Source organism: Eucyclogobius newberryi, unplaced genomic scaffold (assembly GCF_026437365.1).
Source record: "Eucyclogobius newberryi isolate DKJ021-1_F unplaced genomic scaffold, fEucNew1.0.hap1 SCAF_275, whole genome shotgun sequence".
Taxonomy (NCBI): Eukaryota; Metazoa; Chordata; class Actinopteri; order Gobiiformes; family Gobiidae; genus Eucyclogobius; species Eucyclogobius newberryi.
The window spans coordinates 56,570-65,000 of NW_027315918.1; positions in this window are offsets into that span (position 1 = coordinate 56,570).

Consider the following 8,431-nt stretch of genomic DNA (forward strand, 5'->3'; position numbering starts at 1 on the left):
GGTCCGGGTTTGATGGAGTCGTCAGTACAACATCGTCTGCAAACAGCAGAGATGAGATCCTGTGGTCCCCAAACCGGAGACACTCTGACCCCTGACTGCGCCTAGAAATTCCGTCCATAAAAACAATGAACAGAACCGGTGACAAAGGGCAGCCCTAGCTCATGAAAATCAGTTTACATAATATGACCCATAAGTACTAATAGGAAAAAAAATAAAATAAAATTAACTGGCAATTTGTGAAGCAGAGTTGGAAAAGCTGAGACAATGGCATCCATATTGATGTTGCATAGTTGCAACCAGTAAAATTGCCAAAATTGTCAAACTAATGCGAACTAGTCAAGGTGTTTGTTTTTTTTATTTGCAAACTATAGTTATGTTACTTACCTTTTAGTGACATGAGAACCAGTCTAACCTGTCATATTCACATTTGTAAAACTAATGTTATCTAAATGTAACATTTTACAACACATTTGAAAAGTACATGTTTCTCTTGGCCCACCTGAGCTGCCCTTTGCTGAGGTGTCTTGTCGACTGTGAATCTTTACAGAGCGAAGTCATGTGAGGAGCAGCGAGCACAGTTATGGCTGCGAGCTCAGTTAAGCTGGTAAACTCTCTCGCCCTCGCTCACACAATCAGCGCCTTTCATGCAGAGCAAAATTGAGAAGCCGAGAGCTCTTTTCAAGCTCTTTGGCTGTTGCCCCCTTTATATAAAAGGACACTACTTTCCTCGGCTCCACGGCCATCACATCAGCACTATAACTCTATTAGGCACAGCTCCAGGACAAACTAAGCAACCCAGGGCCCACAAAGGCATCATTGTCAGCAGGGATTGCAACCATTGTTGCTCTTCCAACAGGATTTATTCCCCCTCCTTATTGTGACCTTCACCTTTAACCCTGGCTACCATGCCATGCTCTAGACAGGAGAGCTGGTGAGCATATACGCCTCTGAGCTTTTGAATGGTAGTAATGAACAGTAAGGCATACACGATTGAGTCGTGTTTATAGCACAGTCTTGGGATGATTCAGACTACTGTGAAGGAGAGAGAATGAGGAGCATTCTGGTTTAGCTGGTCCAAGTGACCCACAGAAAAGGTCAGTTGGAAGCCATGAGAGCAGAGGACCAGCCTAAATAGTCTCTTTCTCTGATTGTTCTCCCCCTGTCCCAAGTCCCAGGCTGGGACTGTGTGCAGTTGTTATTTATGCGTGTGTGGGAGTGAGGGGGCTCTTTGTTACCAGGGCTGACCGGGCTGAGGTGTTGCCTGTCATTGGCTCGGTTCTGTCATGTATGCACACTCAGTATTAAGATCCCCTCCCAGAGCGGCAAGGACAGAGAGGGAGGCACTCTGTTGGAAGGCAGATTTTGAAAATGAGGTGTGCTTTTCTCAAGAGCTGTCAGCAGTTTGAGAGATGCAATTGAGAAAGGATCTGACCCATCCACACATGGGGCCATCTACAGTGACTTTTAAAACATGCATTACAAAATATTACTAATATAATAAGTCTATTCTTGTTCTGCAGGTCAATATCTACCAGTACATAAAACATTGTTTTTAATAATTATGATTTCTATTACGTTCCATGTATGAACCCAGGTGGCTTTTCTAATGCTGTGTCAAGCTGTAGAATGCAATTCTTAAAAAATTTAAAATACTTTTAAAGCCTTTTAACCATGTTATAATTGTTCTCCCTTCTCATCTACCCACTCAAAGTTGTATTTACAGTGATTCATGCACATTTGAGTCATCTTTATTCTGCTGCATTCAAGACGTCAGTGCTCCGAAAATCCCAGTTTTCACAGACTCGTGATACTCGCTCACCGCGTATCAATTTTTGTTGTATTAACAGATGATAAATAAGAATAAACTTCTGCTTAGGAGCTGTAGCTTTCCATATTCTGGGCCGTCAGCATGGTCCGGCAGACCAGCACTGAGTTGTGATGACGTTTACAGTGACGTATTGGCCAAAGGCAGGCAGAAATCTGCATTGCACTTTTCAACCAGACGTCAGTGAATATGTTTATTTTATTAAGTTGTTTTAGATCAAGATTGTGCCTCACGGGTGTCTAACATTATACGCAGATAGCAGACTAAATAGTATTTTTAAGGCCAATAATATTTGAAAAGATATCTTTGAAATTAAACAGATTTCTTCTGTATCTACCTCTGTATCTACCTGCGTTGCATAAATGAAATTTCCCCATGTGGGACAATAAAGGAATATATTATATTATCTTATCTTATATAAAAGATGACAAAGTAAATGTTGTCATCCATTGCCAATTTGAGCAGGAAATCACAAGTTTTACGTTATTTTGGAATCGGGTAAAAGGTTCTTCCAAAAATCTTGTCCACCACACCAGCTCTGCCAAAGTAAGACATAAGTTTTTCACTCTTGTCACTGACACAGAGTTAAGCTTGAATTTCATGCTGAAGTCAAATGGTCATGATGTCATGGTTTGAAGGACAGAATGACTTGGTTTGTCTGTTGACTGAGAAGGGCCTATTCTTGCATGTTTGGGTGGGAGCGTAGCATATAATTGCAGAGCGGGATAGCAAGGAGAAATTGGGGGTAGGGAGAGAGTTAGCACGCAACAAGCTGGTGTGGGTGCCAAACTTGTCTAGAGGGCTGCTGCGTGCGAGGTTAGTTCTGCTCAGGCCCGGAGGCTCTGGCTGTTCCAAGGCACATCTTTCATTACAAAAAAAAGTCTTTGGAGAGAGGAGGATTTCTTTTTTTTTTTAGACTTTTTGGGGTAAAATTGGAAGACAGCCCGGTTGTGTGTGTATGTGTATGTGTATGTGTATGTGTATGTGTGTGTGTGTGTGTATGTGTGTGTGTGTGTGTGTGTGTGTGTGTGTGTGTGTGTGTGTGTGTGTGTGTGTGTGTGTGTGTGTGCGTGTGCGTTTAAGAGTGCATGAATCTTTAGTGTCCTCCGTCTCAAAAGAGCATTGCATTGTTTCGTTGTCAAGTTAGTTGTTAGGGAGCAACCAAAACCGCTGTACTTGTGTTGCAGCCATTGAGCATTACACCGATCCAAAAAATATCAGCGCAAAGAACAGAATGGAAAGTTTTTGTCGTTCCTTCTCGTATCCTCTCGGTGGGAGGTAAAAGGCGAGACCTCCAAAGTCCAAACCCATAGTCTTGGTGGTTAGTGGTGAAGGTGGTGGGTGTCAAATTGGGACGGGGTAGGGCTGTGGGTGTAAGCGCTTAACTGCCAACCAGATGGACAAGCGGGCCCGTGTGTATTTAGGGAGATCATACGGGATAACCTTGCAAGAACAGATTGGCATTTTGCTGACAAAACACATCGCATGCAAACGCCCCCGCTTTTGCGTCGCCCCTATACCTTTTGCCCACGCCCACGTGCAAACACATCACTACTATCATGTGCAGCTATTCAAATACTTTAAGTGGCATTTGCTTACATAGGTCTTATGGAAGTTATTTTAGAGTGTGTAAGGCAGTCAGCGAGGAGCCATAACAATAAGAGGATAGGCCCAAATGTTTCTAGGATTACACAACTTGCAGCACGAAACAATAGCAGCAGCTTTGACCTGAGCAAATGAGACAGCCTTGAGCAGAGCCGGTTAACTCATTTTCAGCGTCTGTGTCATGCATTAGGATTTACCTTGGCACTTTAAGGCCGATGTGCTGCTGGTATATCTGACCCAGAACAGTAAGAGCATCAGCATCTTTGGTTTGACTTAACGCCATGTTCCAATTTTCGCCCCACCACAATAAAAGATCAAGGATTATTTGTCAGCTGGAAGCAAAAAAGTACAGCTCAGAAGATAATTCTAGAACATTTTTCCCCTTTTCCAAAGCTGTAGTCAAAATAGTTTCCTTTGAAGCGACACAAGAGCAAAATGTTCTTGGACATACAGTGAAATATTTGATGAATGGCGGCAATAAACCTTGTGGTAGTGAAAGCAGAAGCAGTAAAAAGTATTAACAGTAGTTGTAGTACTTTTGGAGTGGAACGCTATACATATACAACTATCACTACAAAGTGCATTAAAGTTGTTACAGTAAATGTGGCACCATACAAGTAGAATAGTACAACTGTTACTTCAGCTATAATAAGTTAAATATTGTTCATACAGTGTTTTAATACAGCACATGTATGCACAAATAAATTAAAAGTTACAGCGATGTCATTAAAGATGCACTATGTAACTTTTCGAGGTGGATGTCATGTTATTGTTTTGTCTAAAATGTTCCGCAGTATGGCATTCAACTTACAGTATCCATCTTGCATTTATTCAATTACAGTATTTAGCAAAGGAAAAAAAAAATGCATTCGCCTCGCCACAGATCTGACCTGTGATTTAATGTGATCATTTATGCTTTAAGTTTTTGTATTGTGAACTTGTAATGTATGGAGATGTAATACATTTATTATGGTTGTAAAGCACTTCAAATTACTTTTTTTGTATGAAGTGTGCTCTACAAATTTGATTCATGAAGTGCCATACTGGATACATACATACATTGCAGGCAACGCAATGAGTTTGCCATGGCAACAAGCAGGTGGCAAACCCTCCACCAGAAAAGTTACACAGTACACATATGAGTAAACAGCAAATGTAAACGATTTAGCTAAAAAATACTGATCATTCTCTACTTTTCCTCAACACTGCATCCATTAGCTCTAGAATGTGAGTCTTTGTTGTCATTTGAACCCTACCAACGCCAAGAGCGTCTACATAACATAACTTATCAGGAGTTCCTCTGTTCTACTTTGTTGTAATTTCCACAACAACAGGAGTAGCCTACACACTGGACCCTTGATGCCCAACCCCAAATTTATTAAAACAACATGTTCGGCGAATGTTCCAAAATAATGATTACGTTATCGCTGCTGTCATTTTCCACTTTGCACCTGTGGTCTGAGCGGACTTCACTGTAACTGCTGAGTCTGACTGCCCGGGTTTGTCACTGTGACCTCAGGAACCAAGACGCTTTTGATGAATATCTACTTAATAATATTTACATTGATCTAGTCTACAGTTTCCTTTCCCATTTCACACGGCACTGACAAATAAAGCTTACGGGCCAAAACATCCTGTAGTAGTAGTTAGTAGTAGTAGTAGTAGTAGTAGTAGTAGTAGTAGTAGTAGTAGTAGTAGTAGTAGTAGTAGAAATAGAAGGTAGTAGAAGTAGTAGTAGTAGTAGTAGTAGTAGTAGTAGGTAATAGTAGTAGTTGTAGAAGGTCATAGTAAGTAGTAGTAGGTAATAGTAGTAGTAGTTGTAGTAGTAGTTGTAGAAGGTCATAGTAGTTGTAGGTAATAGTAGTAGGTAGTAGTTAGTAGTAGTAGTCGGTAATAGTAGTTGAAGGTAGTAGTTGTAGTAGTAGATAATAGTAGTAGGTAATAGTATTAGTAGTCAGTAGTAGTCAGTAGTAGTAGTAGTAGTAGTTTGTGAGGTTAGAGTCTTTGTATTTGAACTGAGCAGTATAAAACAATTACCCAAACACACACTGTAAGCTAAATGATGTAACTGTTTTCATTATGGTGAGAGAAAGGTTTATGCTGATTTTTTCATAGTGAAAAAGAAGATAATGAAGTGGTTTTATTGTCCCCTGCCACAATTTAATGGCAAAGTAATTGGAGAAACTCGGTTAAGCTTATCACACAGACTTTAACAACCAACTTTGTGCCACCACAAAGCTGCACATGTGGAACATCTGTCTGGCTTTTATAGATCAGTCTAATGATATAAATACAGTTATGTTTTAAATAGCAGCGTGTGGTTTGGTTATTGCCGTTGGCTGGTAATGCACAATACATCGCAATAGTAGTTAAACCTTATTGTACCTGTAGTTTAGACCTCTAACAAATGCTCTAAACATGCGCTGAAATACATCTGATTATTCTTAGATTAGCAGTTCAAATTTCAGTCTTCACTCAAATGTAAAAGCTCCTTGAGTTGTTTACAAAGAGGACTGTGAACACAATCCAACTTTTTAAACATATAAATCTATCTACTATATAATAAATCTACTTGCATGTTGAAAAATCCCAATTCAATTATTTTATAGTTTGTTTTGTTTTCTCAAAAACCATGCAGCCTTGGCATAGATGCATACAATTATGAAATGTGGCAGCTCAAATGTGCCTTTTCCCATTGGCTTATTCTTCCTGTAAAACCCCCTCGAGTCAAGACAAAGATGAGCTTAGTGACTGGATTCAATCCTGTTTGGTCACCTAACACGGAGAGAGCATTGTGCTGGAAGGTTGAAGGCCTCTTAAGCTCATATGACCACCTTTCTTTGGAAATTACGTCTGTCACAGAGGGTTAGCCTAAACGAATATAAGAATTGTCAAAAGGTAAACAGGTCAACAGAAAGCATTGTCCACTGTTAAGCTGATGTACTGTAAGGAGTGCTGATTCTTAAACCTCACACACCACGGCCCCCTTAAAACATGGGCCTGAAAATGCAGTCACATGTGGATTACTAAACAATCAATACCCAAAAACTAGTCACTAACACTAAAAGCACATTTTGTTTTTGTGTGTGTGATGTTTCATTACTGAATAATGTGGACATCACCGTAGTTAATAACATAACATTGAAGAAACTATTATTGTAACAGTGGAAGCAAAACTGAGAATCAACACTTGTCCTATTGAAATGAGTTTGAAATGGTTGTATTGTGACAATACAATACACGTACTAAACTGGGTAAAACCACATCTAAAAGACAAGTCCAGAACAAAACTAAGACAAATCTAGGAAAACTAAACCTAGCCTTTAGCTAGACAATTCTTCTTCGACTAAATTGCAAACCCAAACAAACCTTGCCAAGCCTGCACCACTATCACCAGCTGCATTATATGAGAACCATCAGTCAAGAGCATGGAACACTTGTGCAGATGGTTTTAACATGATCATCGTTATGTTCAAATGTATGTAACCCCCAGAGATCCTTGCTTGTGCTATTTTTGTCAAAATGTCCCTTGCTTTGGCTTGTTCCTGACGATCCACCTCTTACACATGCTCTCTTTCTCTCTGTCTGTCTTTACCACTAAAGCCACATAGCCACACTCACTTTTCCATGGCCTCTCATTCTTGGGCGCTCTGCAAACTAAGTAAATGAACGACACAATCCGGAAATAGCTTTCCATAGCCGGAGATGGTGGGAAGGAAAATCCCTTTACTGGTGTTGGCAGGACAGGAGGAACAGAGCTTCAGAGCAAATTCTTTAAAACTTGTAGCTTTCCCTTCTTCAACCGAGTCTGTGTAGCTTTTTTTATTACCGTCTTATTCCACTCAGCTGTCCGGCACATGCAACACAGCAGTATTACAAGCAACCATGTTGCCTACGCAAGGACACGGTTGTAAAGGTTAACTTATCTTTAGCTTTAGAGGTCATAGGTCACCCTTAAAAACAAGACAGATGTCCCTAAAGGAGTTTGGGGCAGGGTAAGTGTAGTTGGGATAGGCCAGGAGTTAGACAGGGAGGGGGTTGGGTGCAGACAGGAGGTGTGCCAGCAGGTTAAAAGCAGGGTCAGCTCTACACACAGAAAGTTATCTGGATACCTTTCCGCAGCTGCCAATCTAACTGAAAACCTGTTGATTTTAAAACACCTAAGCTCAGCAAATGTCAACTCCTAAAAACCATATTTAACAGTTGTTTGGTCATGGTGGTAAAAAATGTTCCCCCTGCCATGACGGAGGATGTGGTCAAGTCTTCGCCCGGGGCTGGCTGCGTTACTGAAGCAACAATGCAACATGATCCATCATAGCTCAACGAATTGGACTCGCAATTTAACTTGAAATGTCATTTTGTAAAATAAGTAAACGTTCCCTTAAAGTGCTACCCTGCTCTACCCAGTTAGTGCTTGTTAAATCCAAATGGCGAGGTAGTTTTTACAAGGGGAGGATGGCCTGCGTGAGTTTGTCTCGCTATAACAGTCCGTAACATGAGATGGGGAACCACACAACCGCTAAATCAGTAAAATGGGAACCCAGAGTCACTGTAATTTGGGAGAGAGCTGGTTAACCACTCCTCATAATGGATGGTGTTTCTGTTTAGCCTTAGGCGTTGGGGCTGAGGTCATATGCAAACAAGGCAGATCTTTGGCCTCGACTTTTATACAGTAACTGCAAATGTTTCTACTTCTGCTACATATATTGAAGGGGGGCTAATATATAGAGGAATAGTAAATAAAATAACAGCCCTGAGTGGACAGGTTCAAATGAAGACTATAGGAGGTTAAGCTGCAAACGTAAGACAGGATAAAACCAAGACTAACATGGTAAAAAGTAAAACTAAATTAGGCCATGTATGTGTCAAAACTAAATGAGTCAATTGCAAAATGAAACCAGGACTGCAATCATTAAATCACAAGAAGAACTCCTATTTGTCTCTATAGATTGAGTTTCTTTCCATTAATTTGCATAACAGCCAAAATTTAAGAATTCAAGT